Source organism: Bacillus rossius, chromosome 1, assembly GCF_032445375.1.
Source record: "Bacillus rossius redtenbacheri isolate Brsri chromosome 1, Brsri_v3, whole genome shotgun sequence".
Classification (NCBI taxonomy): Eukaryota; Metazoa; Arthropoda; class Insecta; order Phasmatodea; family Bacillidae; genus Bacillus; species Bacillus rossius.
In genome coordinates this window covers 58,338,168-58,352,892 of record NC_086330.1, presented here as the reverse complement: position 1 = coordinate 58,352,892, position 14,725 = coordinate 58,338,168, and the positions used below count along the sequence as shown (strand labels likewise).

General features: G+C 33.4%; 1 protein-coding gene across 7 annotated transcripts in view; it reads right to left on the bottom strand.

The window, feature by feature from the left end:
• Positions 1-14,725, bottom strand: part of LOC134536506 (solute carrier family 23 member 2) — a 156,912-nt gene that overhangs the window by 69,178 nt on the left and 73,009 nt on the right. The gene's annotated exons all lie outside the window — the stretch shown is intronic.

Here is a 14,725-nt window from a genome sequence, read left to right as displayed (position 1 = left end):
TGAAAATATAAATGATAATTGTAATTTGTATATTGTTTCGCGGAAACTCTTCTTAGATAAGTGTTTTCCTGAATTTTTATTTATTTGGAATACTTTGTTAAAAACAATAATTTTTTTTATTTCTTCGTGACATTGTAATGTATTCATTAGTAAGGCAACTAGGTGCCCGTTGAAAAATGACTGATATAACGAAACACTTTAATTTAATATACGAGAAATGTTTATTGAAAATTCAATTTCCTTTAATATTGTGCAAATAAAAAATATGTCTGATATATAAATAATATGAAATGATAAAAAAATTTACATAAATAAATAAAAATATATACACAACCTGTGCTATTTAACGATAATTTTAAAAGAAAGAAATTAAATGACCACAAAATAAGAATAGAGTATTTAAATTCAAAAGGACGTAACTACATAAAAGCTCATCTACAAAAAAAAACTTTCGGGAATTCAAATATATATACATAAGACAAAATTCCAACGTGTTTTTAATTAAATTAGAAACTTCAAGGATATAAGTAAATTTAATAAATGAAAAAAAAAAGTTTTTCGAAAGGGCATGGGTACCAATTTAAAATATCATCAAAAGATTTCCAGTGACACCAACATATATTACCAAAATGATAAATTTTTTACCTTTTTCGTTTAGAGCTTAACTTTCTGAGATATAAGCCTTCTTAGTAATTATAAGCATAGTTAGTTGTTAGACGCCTAGGTACCCATTAAATATGATGAATATAACAAACTCTTTAAATTAATAACTAAGGAGTATTCCACCTACGTAGCTGTATTTCAAATGTTTCTCTCTTTATATATATATATATATATATATATATATATATATATATATATATATATAGTCAATGCTTCACTGATGAGTGTATCTATATGTTCATTAATACGAGGAAAAAAAAAAGAGCGTATGAAATATGTACACGTGATAGAAGTAAAACCTTTTTGGCAATTCAAACCTTGACTCGTAAGTATATCGTAAGGGGTAAAACGGCAGAGAGGGAGAGTGAGAGAGAGAGCGCGAGAAAGAGAGAGAGAAAGAGAGAGGGAAAGAAGACTATTTTCTAAATAAACATGGATTAACTAATTATTATTCATTTCAAAATAACTGTTAGGATGTCAATAATTATTTATCAAGCATTGGTTTTTAATATAATTTTGTATTACGTATAGTTTAGATGTGATCGAGCATTCTAATAAACTGATTTTGTAGTTCTGCAAATATCTATCACCTTATCATTGAGTTATAGTGAAACAGATTCTGCAAATAGTCTACATAGACATTAATAATGTTCTTCCGTCGAATGTATGAACAATGACAACATGTCCAGCGCTCCGCGACGCGTAAACTAAATGGCACGGACCTACCTCACATTACAACCATATATAAAAAAATAAAAACAATTAATATTCCACGCATGGAATTTATTCAGTTTTTTAAACTATCATTTTCTTAGTTAGACTTAACATATTTACACGCTCTTGGGCTCATAATTATAATAAGGTTTATGATTTAATTAGTACAATTTTAATTCGTGACAAATAAATCACGACTCGAAATGGCTATGTTCACATTAGTACGACCAATTGTCAACAGGTGGTGCTAGCAAAAAAAAATATTCGGATACTATCTATTCATTAGGAATGGGTCATTTAGATTGTCGCTGTATTTGCTAAGGGATGTAGGGATGTGTGTGTTGTGGACACATTTTAATGCCACCTTTTCGTGAAACATTAGGGATGTGTCCACAACACTCACATCCCTATGTATTCCGATACAGCTAATGTTTCACTTAAAGGTGGCATTAAAATTCGGCCTTGAAATTTTACTCCCATCGTGCCCAAAGAAGTTTCATTTAAAAACCCCCTCGTAAAACGTAATATTTATTCACGTTTGTCTGGCCCTTAGATTAGTTGAAGAATTATATCTGGCTCTTGAAAATAGTGAAGTTTGCCGTCACTGTTCTAGACTAAAGCTAGTTAAGTTGGACCCAGGTAAATCCTTCATAAGACACAGGGAAAACCCTGGGCTGTATTTGTTGTCTAACTAACCATCTTCATCCACGACCTTAAAAGGGCTAGGAGGGGGTTTTCTAACCATGCCTCGCACGTGCTCAAGACATGGAGTCTTCGAGTGGGAGGGAGAAAAGTGTGTTTCGGGAAGGGGGGAGAGGGGAGGATGGGTTCAATAGCCTCCGGCACACGAGAGTCGATTCGCGCCCCCTCGCCGCCGATCCACTTTTGACCCGGATGAACTACGGCCGCAACTTTCCTCCCCTCTTCCGTGAGCCACTCTACATCCACGCCTCCCCCCCCCCCCTGGTGTGACACCGGAGACGAGACCATGCGCTCCACCAACTGCGAGCTGACACTGCCCGAACCATCCCCAATAACGCTGCTTCTTCTCTTCTATATCAATAAAAATGTAAATGTTCGTTCGTTCAAAGTCTTAAACCACAGGCAGTTAATCACAGATGCTTTGAAATTTTGACACGACGTTGCATTCGAATACGCGCGTGTTTTTATATACCTATATCACAACTGTGAAAGGTAAAGATGGATAAAAATATAAATAGGTAAAACATAGAATTTTTATATTTTCATTGCTATAGAGTATCATAAATAGAGCTATAAAGATGTATAGATATAGGTATGTATATATATACAGATAAATCGATATAGAGGTATATACAGAAATAAGTTATATGTAGATATAGAGATATACATTCATACATAGATAAATATAGAATTATAGAATAGAGAGATGCTTTGTAGTTGGTGTACCTGCTTCAACAAATGACATATGTATGTATATATATAAAGGGATTGCAATGCATGCCGGGCATTAGCTAGTATATACATAAAACCTAATCCAAACAATTATTAATTTTAGATATTACCAAAAAAAAATTCCTTTCGGCTCGGCCTACAGGAGCAGGAAGATTCCAAAGCTCACATTAATTCCTGAATAGTCCGAAAACTTTTAGAAAAGCCTAGAAACTTCATGCGAAATGCACTTCATACATTCTAGAATATTTAAAAAAGATCGAACAATTTCGCTTCGAATTTTTTTAAAATTCAGAATTCTCTCATAATTTCTAGAGTATTTCGGTATCAATGAAACTGCCATGAGTTTGACATTGGTATGGCTAGGTTCTGTGCTTTTCCGCTAGTGAACAAACGTTCTATTAATATACCAAACTCATCTGACTGCCTTTTTTCCATGACTACAGTTTATTCATTAATCAGAAAGGAATTTCTCTAATGTGGAAAATTTCCTAATAAAATGTGATTGAAGATACACACACAAATAATAATAAAACTATCAAGGCGAAATGTCTGTAAATAGGATGAAATGGTGAAAATACTATTGGGTATAGCTATTTACATTATTGGGAAATCAAAATAATAGTTTTTTAAAATTTTTGTCTGTTTGCCTGTCTCTTTGTCTGTTTGTCTGTTTGTTCGAGCGTCAATCGAAAACTTCTTGATAAATTTTGATGAATTTTGAAAAATATTTTATTAGAAAATTCTTGAGCTAACTTTAAAACTAGGCGAAAAAGAGGTAAATATTGCTTTAAGATAATGATATCTCTAAAACTAACGAAGTTACAAAAAATAAAGCTATTGGGTACCAAAAATATAGAGTTACGATTCTTTTCCTTCATTTTTCCGCATTTAGTCTTTAAGGGTGTGAGAAGAAAGTAAGTTTTGTTTTATCACGAAAAATCCGTATCTCCATCGCAAATAACGCTGGATGTATGAAACTTAGCACGCATAACGTAAATTAATTTCATAGAAACTTTATTTTTGATTCGATCCTAAAGACAGGAAACAGGGGAAAGTTAGTTTTTATTGTAATAAATCATATATGCAAGCAAATTAAGATGAAACACGAAGGTATGAAGGTGAGCAAGAAACGCGTACAGAATTATGATTTAATATCATGTTTTAACGTTCACCATTTTTCTATATTAGACCGCAAAAGGGATGAAAAGGCGGTCAATTTTTTTTTTTACTTTAAAAGTCATATCTCTGAAGAAAATCAAGCGGAATGTAATTTACGTGTTATAATTTATAAACATGCCTAATCTACAAAATATTTTACTACTTGTAGAAGTTTGACTTTTTAAATGTAAAAAATTATAAGCATAGCTTTAACAAAAAAATATCCTGATAATATTAAAATTGATTTAAGATACTAATAAAGTTAAATTTACAACCATTAAGTTACTTTCTCTAATTTAATGTTCTCCGAAAATATATCACCTCTTAAGTTGTGACAGGGGATAGTATTATTTAAAAATAAAAAGGTATGGGATTCATTAAATCAGTATTGGCAAGATTAATTTAAACTCAATATAAATATAAGTTTACAATAATTATTTTGGAGTTAATATTTGCGGTAAAAAGGAAAGAAGTTACGCGTTTGGTTTATTTCTGGTTAACAGATAATGCCATATTTACATAGTTATTAATTTTACATTGGCATCCCTGAGGAAAAGAGGTGAGGAGTGTTTATTAAGGGAATTCGTTTATGTAATACTAAGCAAACTAAGAATCAACTAATACGTTTAATAATAAATTTAATATATGTACTCAAAATTTTAAATAAAAATGCGATTGTATCGAATATCCTTAAATAATGGGCGGTATTTGTAATAAGGTGAGGTTATTAAATTATTATAAGCATAACTCTAGCCATAATAAATGAAATTGTTTGTGTAAACGATGGCATAAACTTAATTAAAATAAATTAGGCGCGAGTTTAAGAATATTATTTTAAATTGTGTACCTCATGAAATGAAAAGGAGGTAAGTGTGATTTCATCAAAGTAACATATATACTCGAACACTTTAAAATATAAGTTTAAATTCAGATACTTAATATATACTTAAAATTAAAAATGCCTTCATATATCACTTTCAAAAATATCATTTTCTAACGGTTATGTTATAAAATAAATCTTTTATGCACCTGACAGTTTATTTTTTCAATGGTAAGATTTTAGCAATATTCTGAAATTTCGCTAGAGAAGCCGCCGCGCCGGTTATTTGCTAGTGTGTTTGTGTGTGTACATATATATATATTAGTCCATTCAAGTTTAGATACTCAAATAGCACAGCCTTAATGATAAAAGTTATATAGTTTTTACCCTAAAATATCATAAAAAATTGGAAATACCACAGCTACTAAAGGCATTAAAAGAACATCCATACATTAAAAAGACGACGCCAAGTTAAATCAAAATTGCACAATACCAACTTTAGGTAATTTGTCATACGAGCAATAAAGACGTTGAAGGTCACTGAAAATGCCATTAGCTAAGATAGATGTCAGATAAATAACTTTCTAAGGCCAAGGTTACACAAAAGATTATCGAAAACAAGAGCCTGACTAATTCTGTCAAACTTGGATTGGCCTCAAAACTACTACAATGAATCGAGTGACCAAATAAACAAAATCAGGATGAGGTCACCTCTGGTTTCCTTAAAGAGTACCGCTTTTATCGGAGCCGTTCAATTATGTAGTTTAACATATCGCTCTGCAATTAAAATGATTGAATAGTCAATGTAGCTGCTCCGGAAGCGAATTCAAATGGCAGTTGCAGAAACTACGTGCTATTTGCGTCAAGAAATGTACATAGTTGAAAACACAATTTGTGTATACTTATCATGCTCTGCATTGTTTTAAAGAATTATTCGTTTATTTTCGTGTCCAATTTTCGTATAAAAAGTTTATTTGCTACATGAAAACACATGGATTTGCTTGTTACCGATGTTTTTCACATCATTGGCGAGTGCTGAAAGACTCGGTCACATTTTATAATAATTTTTCTGAACAAAACCTGCTGAAGAAAATGACCTCTTACGTGTTTTAATTATTAGCATATATTGTTAAGCAAATTTTATTTAATAAAACAAAGAAAATATACTTTTCGATACCAGAGCATGATTTGTCGTAAATCACCTTTTTTTATCACTAGCTTGAGTAAACCACCTCGTGACCAACCAACTTGTCCTGCTGAAGAAAGTGTTTAAATCATTAGTATATATGGTGAAGCACATTTATTTGTAAAAAAGAAAATGCACTTATCGATATATGAAAGCTATTTGTCGTAAATCGCCTTTTTAAAACATTAGCGTTAGTTCACCACCTCGTGACCACCAAACTTGTCAGAATATTTATACACAAACCCCAATTAAGCATTAACTACATATTTGAAGAAAATTCAATAATTATAGTTATAATTACTGTCTGTTTTTATTCTTTTCATATGTAAAAGGCCGCAATTCAAATGTTACTATTGTGGTATTTCTATGAAAACCAGCAATGGCGTATATCCATAAAAATGTTGTGGATACGATTTAATGCAGTTTTTTGGACATACGCCATTACAGTTTTGCACTGTTTGTCATGGAAAAATTCCGAAAAAATATATATAAAATATGATGATAAAAAATTCACAGAAAACATTATTGAATCAGCTGATGTCGGACCAACAGAAACAACGATGAAACTAAGCAAGTATTATTGACAAAACAACGACGATATAATACATTTTATAATACTTGTCCATAATAATTGTTTAGTTTTGACAAAACAACGACGATATAATACATTTTATAATACTTGTCCATAATAATTGTTTAGTTTCATCGTTGGTTCCTCCTGTCCGACATCAGCTGATTAAGTATTGTTTTCTGTGAATTTTTTATCTTCATGTCTTTATTTTCTGATTTTCTGTTTTTTCCGTGAAAAACATTGCAAAACTGAAATGCCTATGTCCAAAATACTGCATTAAATCAAAATTCCCCATTGCATGAATCATACGATTGCGAAAGTCACGATCTCTATTGTCAGTGCACGTAAAGCACTACTTATGTATTTAACTTGGGATGTTTATTATGCTTGAAGTGATGAGGTATCTTAGATGTCCTTGAAAGTTATGACGGAATTCTTGCATGAACCTAAAAATAGGGCAGGGGATAGTTTAAGAGCAACTTAACAGAGATGATTGATTTGTGTCCCGAGGTCACGTCGAGAAACTTAAAATCTTAAAATAATTTAAATATTTTTTTTCAGTCACTTTAATGCTCACACCCAAGCAGAAACAAACGTTTTCTGTATTTTTACTAAAGATTTCTTTGGAAACCAGTTGCTGAGAAATAGCTTGCAAAACTACAACATATAAGATTGTACGACACATGGCTATGGTTATTTTTTTTTGCATACATGAAATCCGTTTTCCGAGATAGTACTAACAAATTCTTATGAAAATTGGCCCACAATTTTATGCTTTAATTGATATTTTATTCAAGCAAAAATTTTTAAACCATAGAAAAGTTAAGTGGACTGTTTTGTTTTATTGTGCTTATTAATGCGCAGTTAATATTGGAAAAGATGTTCTGCGAATGGTTTACGAATAACTTTAACTATTGGAGATACTGGGACAACACAAAGTATAAGCGCCCGGGTAAGAATTCTAACCCAGTGTTACTGCGAACATTTTTTTTTTGTTGTAAAGATACAGATGTTTTCATGTAAATGTGAAAAAATGCAGAAAATATCTGAAACTACACATGAATATTTCTGATCCATTTACAAACAAATATTACAGTGTATGTACGCTTGTAAAGTGATTTATTTATCAACTGCTTTGTAAATCTATCTTCCCACCGATAAAAAGCGTACACGCGTGGATAGTGCAATCTACAGACTATTTGCAGACATGATATAACTGTCAAGCACGTCCCAGATATCTTTATTGATCGGCGTCGAGTGCTGCTGTCAGGTGTCATAAAGCTGTTTATGCTGCACCTGAACTGTTGAGCTGTTCAACCGTGAGAAATTTCCAACCATGCTAGCCTTTCCGGATTTTCTTGCATCAACATATGTTACAAAAATACAGCATAGCTTGAGACCATCCTGACAGTTAAAATCACCTGTTCTTCCATGTACAAAAAGCAGAAAATATTTGTACCCTCAGGAAAACAAATGGTCTTATTGTATTCGGGTTCCGGGATCTTTGTAAAGATTCTATCCGACGTTAAAAAAAGAAGCTAAGACTTTAAGTCAAAATTTTCACACAATGTGTATTGCGTTTATCTATAACAAAATAATATGTTTGAGGGTCTGTATAAAACTTTTTTCTAAGACTTGGCTGCTTTATACGTATTAAAAAAATTATACCTAGGCCTTTTAGGTATCGTATGGTTTGACTTCAGTACTAATTCATGAAAGCTAACCAATTTTACACTTAATAGTATGGCGGTAAACATAAAATGATGGTTATGAATTCAAATTTTTTGACTTTAGAGAAAATAATTTTTATAAAAAACCTTAAATACTAACAATCTCCCATTAGAAATATTATGTATGTTAAGAGCAAAAATATGTGTGTTGGGCAAATGGTTGAACACCAGGGACGAATGTTAATAGCACTCAGTTTTTTTTCCCGCGATAACATAGATTCTGAAAGGTTGTCTCAGAATCGCTTAGATGAACTCGGAACACAAACTTGCAGTCAGCTTTAACGAATCAGTAACATATAACCTGCTAGCCTTCTCTCCACGAGCTGTGTTTTGCTCCAGTAATAATGTTGCCACACATCCGTGTAAAAACGTTCGATAAGTAAACGCTAGCCAATGAAGCTTTGAAATTTAATCAAAGCCCATAAGCAATATGACTTAAAAATCTACATACCCTACAGGTAGAAATTATTTAGCCTTGACTGTAAACACAGTTTATATTTTATGTGTCGTACATTCCAGCTGCTTTGGAACATGTAAATTAAAAATATATATATTTTTTTCAAAATAAAATTGGTATAAAATAATTATAAATTTACTAAAATATCATTTTAATTTATCAAATAAATGTTCCTTTACGCTTTAGGCTGAAGTCTCCAGTTCTTAGAACCAGGTTAAATTAATTTCAACGTTCAGCAAACTTTCATTACCCCGAACTCTGCAAAATCACTCTTAATTAAAGTTAAAAGTCCAATAAATTTTCAAACGTTAAGGAATTCAGAATTAATTATTTAGTATTTAATAATTAAATCAAACTTTAACCGAATGTTTGCTAGAGTTCAAATGTAAATATATTTACTGTAAATGGTTATGGTTTAAAAAGAGGATTGCATGTTAGGACGCTAATATTCTTATCATTTATAAATCAACTGTTTTATGTTGATTAATACATTTTATATGAATAAACTATAATATTCAGTTTAAGTATTAAATTTGAATCAAATGTAAACAAAAACTGGTTATTAGTATTTTAATAACGGCTTGTTTGAAGATTTAGTCGTGTATACATCAAGTTACAAATACCGATTTGGCAGACAGTACTTTACTAGGAGGTCCCCAATTTAACTAGCGTCAGCTAGCTACTACAAAAAGCAAAACACATCTGACAAATGAAAGCATTTAAAATACCTAAACATGTAAAATTCAATTGTTTAAATAATATCGCACGGGTTATCTTACTGCCTATCGTTCCAGAAACCTTTTATGTTAACAAATACAAATTAAAAAATTAAACCTGTCACTTGTTACGAATATCTGTTGATATTGTCATCACATTGTGAAAACAGTGAAAAGCGAATGTAACAGTCTGTGGTGTGCCAGATACAGTGGCAACTTTAGCTGTTTACAGTAATAATTAGGTTTTGTGTTTTATACTCCAGGGAGGTAGGACTTACAAGATAACAGTAGGTTTCGAATGCTTTCATGAAATTTGGAGCAATGCCACAGATGGGGATCAAGACCAAGACCCTCACACACGACTGAATAGCGTTAATGATAACTTTCACTAACAACCTTTTCAATAGGCTAAACCTTTAGGGGGAGAGAAAGAGAGATGAGAGAGGAGAGAGAGAAAAAGATATGAGAGAGAAAAAGAGAGGAGAAATAGAAGAGAAAAAGAGAGAGAGGAGAGGTAGAAGAGATAGAAGAGAGAGGAGAGATATGAGAGATAGGAGAGAGAGAGAGAGGGGTGAGAGAGGAGGAGAGAGAATAACCGAAACATGCTATTTTGGTTTCAACGTTTTTATGCAATAAAAATGTTTCGTTGTGTATACATTCATGTACAGTATTATTCGAGTTTTATTCATTAAAATAAAATGAATTAAATTCTTCAAAATGTTAATGAGTGAATTGAAAATATTTGTATCGGGAGTGACTATAATCTTCAGGCATCCAGTAAAAAACTATATACTTTGCTTTAACGAAGCCAAGATTTGAAAATTAAACGATATAAAGTTCTGGTGGCCTTAAACATGTTGAAATATCAAAACTAGGAGAGTAGGGTGAGCACGTATGTTCTCCATCAACAAATGATATGCAAATTAGGTAATTAATCACTGTTACCACTCTCCCCTCCCCTCACCCTATTAGTCATCAATCATTTGTTCCATTGTTCTCTCCCTCGCCTCCCCCTTTGTAGCCACAACCCTTCGCCCTTCTTTCCATTCCTCTCCCCCCTTCGTCCCCCTGGGGGGCTAAGCCCAATAATAATTATTTATTGAATTTTTCTCAGTGATTTATCGGAGTAAATAACAGGTGTACTCCACCCTCCCTCTCCAGCCACCTCTGGACTTAGTTGAGTATTTGGAAGGTAGGTTTCGCTATTGTCGGTATTCTTGGATGTCATGAATGACATCAAATTTAGTCGAGAAGTTGGAAGGTAGTAGCGCCACAATCGCTGTGAGTTTTTATTTTTTGAAAAATTTGAGTTTGGTAGCTGGGATTAGATCCATGATCTAACCTGTGGTCTCAAGGTTGGGAGGCGAGAACTTTATCCACTCGACCACCAACTCCATTGAAGAGTAGACAAGTAAATAAGGTATATAAAATAAGAATAAAGGGGGAGTTAAAATTGATAAATTTTGGAAATAAATGATGCGGGTATTCAAATTAATCATGATGAGGAAGGGAATTTGAAGAAAAGGGGGGGGGGGGGGGGGGAGGGAAGGTTTAGGAAGGATGTTGGAAGAAGTTGGTGGAGGGAGGGACAGGGAAGATGAAATTATCTTTGAAAGATTTGTGCAATGGGAGTGCATGACTTGATGTAAGTTTTTGGACATACGCCATTGCTAAGCACTTTTTCTGTAGAAGAAAACTAAAAACTAAAAATAAAAAAATAAATAAAAATACCCAAAAGACAAAAAACACAAATTAAGCAAAAAATTGTTGTTGTCAACAGGATATAAACACCACAAAATATTCCTGTTATGTAATATTTTGTGGTGTTTATATCCTGTTGACAACAGCAATGATTTGCTTAATTTGTGTTTTTTTGTCTTTTGGGTATTTTTATTTATTAATTTTTATTTTTTAGTTTTCTTCTACAGAAAAAGTGCTTAACAATTGCGTATGTCCAAAAACTCACATCAAGTCAGGGAAGATGAAATGTTCAGGTATGAAATTAATGATATTAATGATGTAGATATTCAAAACACTGCTAGGGTGTGGTTTCAAAGATGGTAACCAGGTTCGCACCCATATTTATTTGGTAGAAATATCGGGAAGAGCATGCAACATTAAAAATTTTCAAAATGGTGACCAGAGTACGCCACACGCTCAATATTTAATTGCAGTACTCGCCGCTAGGATTTACTAAAATAAATGGCATGCAGAATGCGCCACAGTCGCAATATTCAGTTGTGTTACTTGCCGTTAGGGTTTAGTGATCAAAATGGTGGACAGAGCAAGACACATTTTACATTTTCAAAATGGCAGAACAGATAGGCACACAAGTAGTGTTCCCATTTGCATTAATTGATGCACCCATGGCTTGTAAACATTTTGGAAAGCACCATATCCCCCTCTCACACATATACACATACATTTCCCCTCTCCCCTCTCGTTTATTTCTCCCCTGTCCCTCTCTCCTTTCTCTCTCTTTCCCTCTTCTCTCTCGCACACTTTCTCTGTTCATCACACACACATACACATGGACATAAACATATACTCCCTCTCATTACCAACACGCTCTCAGCCCCTCACCCTTCCTCTATTGCACTGCTATCCAGTCTTCTCCACCCCTCTCTCATGCACTCTTTCCCACTCCACTCCCTCTCTCTCATTCTGCGCCAAAACTCTCTCTCTCCACCACACAAACATATACACAATATCTCTCTCTTTCCCCGAATTCCAATTTGAAGACTAAATATATGTTTAATGTATCTTATTATTAGCAGGGATTATTAATACTGTTACCCCATTTATTTAGCTTTTATTAAGCTTGTCAGTCTTATTAATGCATTATACCTTCGGTTATAAGTAAATAATTAAAGTATGAGTCGAAAAACTAGATTAAAAACTGCACATGTATTGATGCAGATGCAGACTGAATATAACATGTAAATAAATATAAATATTTACATTTAAATAAATTCCTATATTTTACTCCTCGAACGAAGGAAAAAACTTAGTTAGAAAAAAAAACCATTCAGCACGGATGTTTTTACATTAACTGACACGCAACATGAAAATTAACGCAGAAAAATCACAAAACTATTTAAAAAACAGTTTGATAAGTACTAAAATATTCACAACAATTTCTGTGTGAAAAAATCCACGATCTACCTAATCCCACTACTATAAAATTAATGGAACACTATCTTTATCATTAAAGCCCGATACTTTTTTCCAACCATACATCCCACTGATACCTACTACAATCAGCGCGACTCGCCTGCAGGTGTCTTCACCAAACCCTCTCCATACGAGACATACGACAACGTCCGGCTTCTGTATTCATACTCACTCGGAATGCTCGGAATGTTTCTTGCGGAAAAGGACAGGAAAAGGGGGGGGGGGGGGTGGGGGGCGGACCACAAGAGACGAGGCCTATGCAAACTTACACATAACTCACACAGGAGATATAATTTACATTTGCACCAATAAAAAAACACAGTTAAGGAATGCGGGTGCTCACAACGCCGTCCCACACCACCGAACCTTAATTTTTGTAACAAAGAGAGGATGGACCATTGACGGTCCTCCCTGCTGGGGAAACGAATCTTACCTCTCCTTACACACCCAAGCCAGCGAATCACACAGTCAGCCACCCTCCGAGTTGTCAACATTGTTTCAAAATTAAAACAAAAAAAAAATTTGCATCACTATTTATCTAATACACCTATTCGATATACAGCTTCCACTTACTGACATGCCCAACAATCCAGAGACAAAATTCCCACATTCCACTTACAAATCAAAATACGACTCAAATATAAATGGCATACGCCAATGAGCAAGGAAACGCGATAATATTAAATAAAAGAACATTTACAGTCATCAAAACGACATAAAACCAGCTATAATTATATATACATGAACAAAAATACCGACTTTTACACAAGCATTACCATTTACAAATTTGGGTTGAAAATATGTGGTAAATATTAATGTATCTAGTAAAATTAATTTTTAATGTAAGCAAGGACCCATGTACGCTGCATCCCGATTCGTTCTACAAACACCCGCAAATAAGACTGAAAGTTTTATAAGCTACCAATATTAAATGCAAGACATACCCCCATAACTCTAACCCAGAGTCTCAAGACTGAGAACTCCATACAAAACTAGATGAAGCTATTCAATATTTGACAAATTCCCAGTAGACAATCACTGAAGATGCACTAGCAATGCGGACAGAAATACCAGTCATCTAAAATGAAACAACAATTTGTAGGAATAAAATTCAGTACTCTATGGAATGACAGTTCTCATATCCCGCTCGCAAACTCCTGTACCACTCGTTTAAGTATTAATTTGTCATTATTACTTCAACATAGACTGAGATCTGGCTCTATTAAAGAATTTTTTTTTGTGTTAATTAAACATGCCTTTCTTTTAAAAGTACATCTTGATTTATTTCCCATAGTAATCTGTAAGAATGAAAAGTGATTTGGGGGGGGGGGGGGGGGAATAAGTTGTAGTAGTTGTAGCACAACTATTTTTGTAAAAGTACATAATAATCATCTTTAAAATAGATAAATTTAAGGCAAAATATAGTGTACTGCTCTTAAATAAGGGCTCAATTTCAATACCCTACTGTTCACTTGAAGAGATGCAACATATGCATCACATAAAAAAAAACAAGTACAGAAATAACATTAATTTTTTCCAGAGCGAACTAACACAATTTTGAAATACAGAGCTTGGTGTATAAGAGTACTCGACTTCAAATACCAATACTGCATTCATAATTTTTAAATTTTCCAAACACAAACAAATATTTCAGCTACATGAGTACTATCCGAACATCAAACAATCCAGTGCGGACGCAAGGGCATCCTGTATGTAGCGACCTATTAGCTCTCGCAGGTTTCTCTTGCAGCCAACTACCTATTACAAGGAAGCAATCACTATCGAATACATGTCATTTGTATCTCTAATTAGAAAACTGATTTATACCACGCAAAATACATGACATTTTTTATTTCAAGTCTAAAGACATAAAAATCCACCAAGTATTTTAAATCAATAATAATGTATGCAAAACTATAAGTAGTATGCACAGGCTTCAGGCTGAGGAGCCCGAGAGGCCTACCGCCATCTTGAATCGTGACGTCACGGCGGCCATCTTGGATGGTTGTGACCTTGACCTTGAATTTGATCCTCAAAATGTGTCAAAATCATCCAAAAGTGGGCAAAATGTGCCCAAAATTCCTCAAAATCCGCCAAAATAA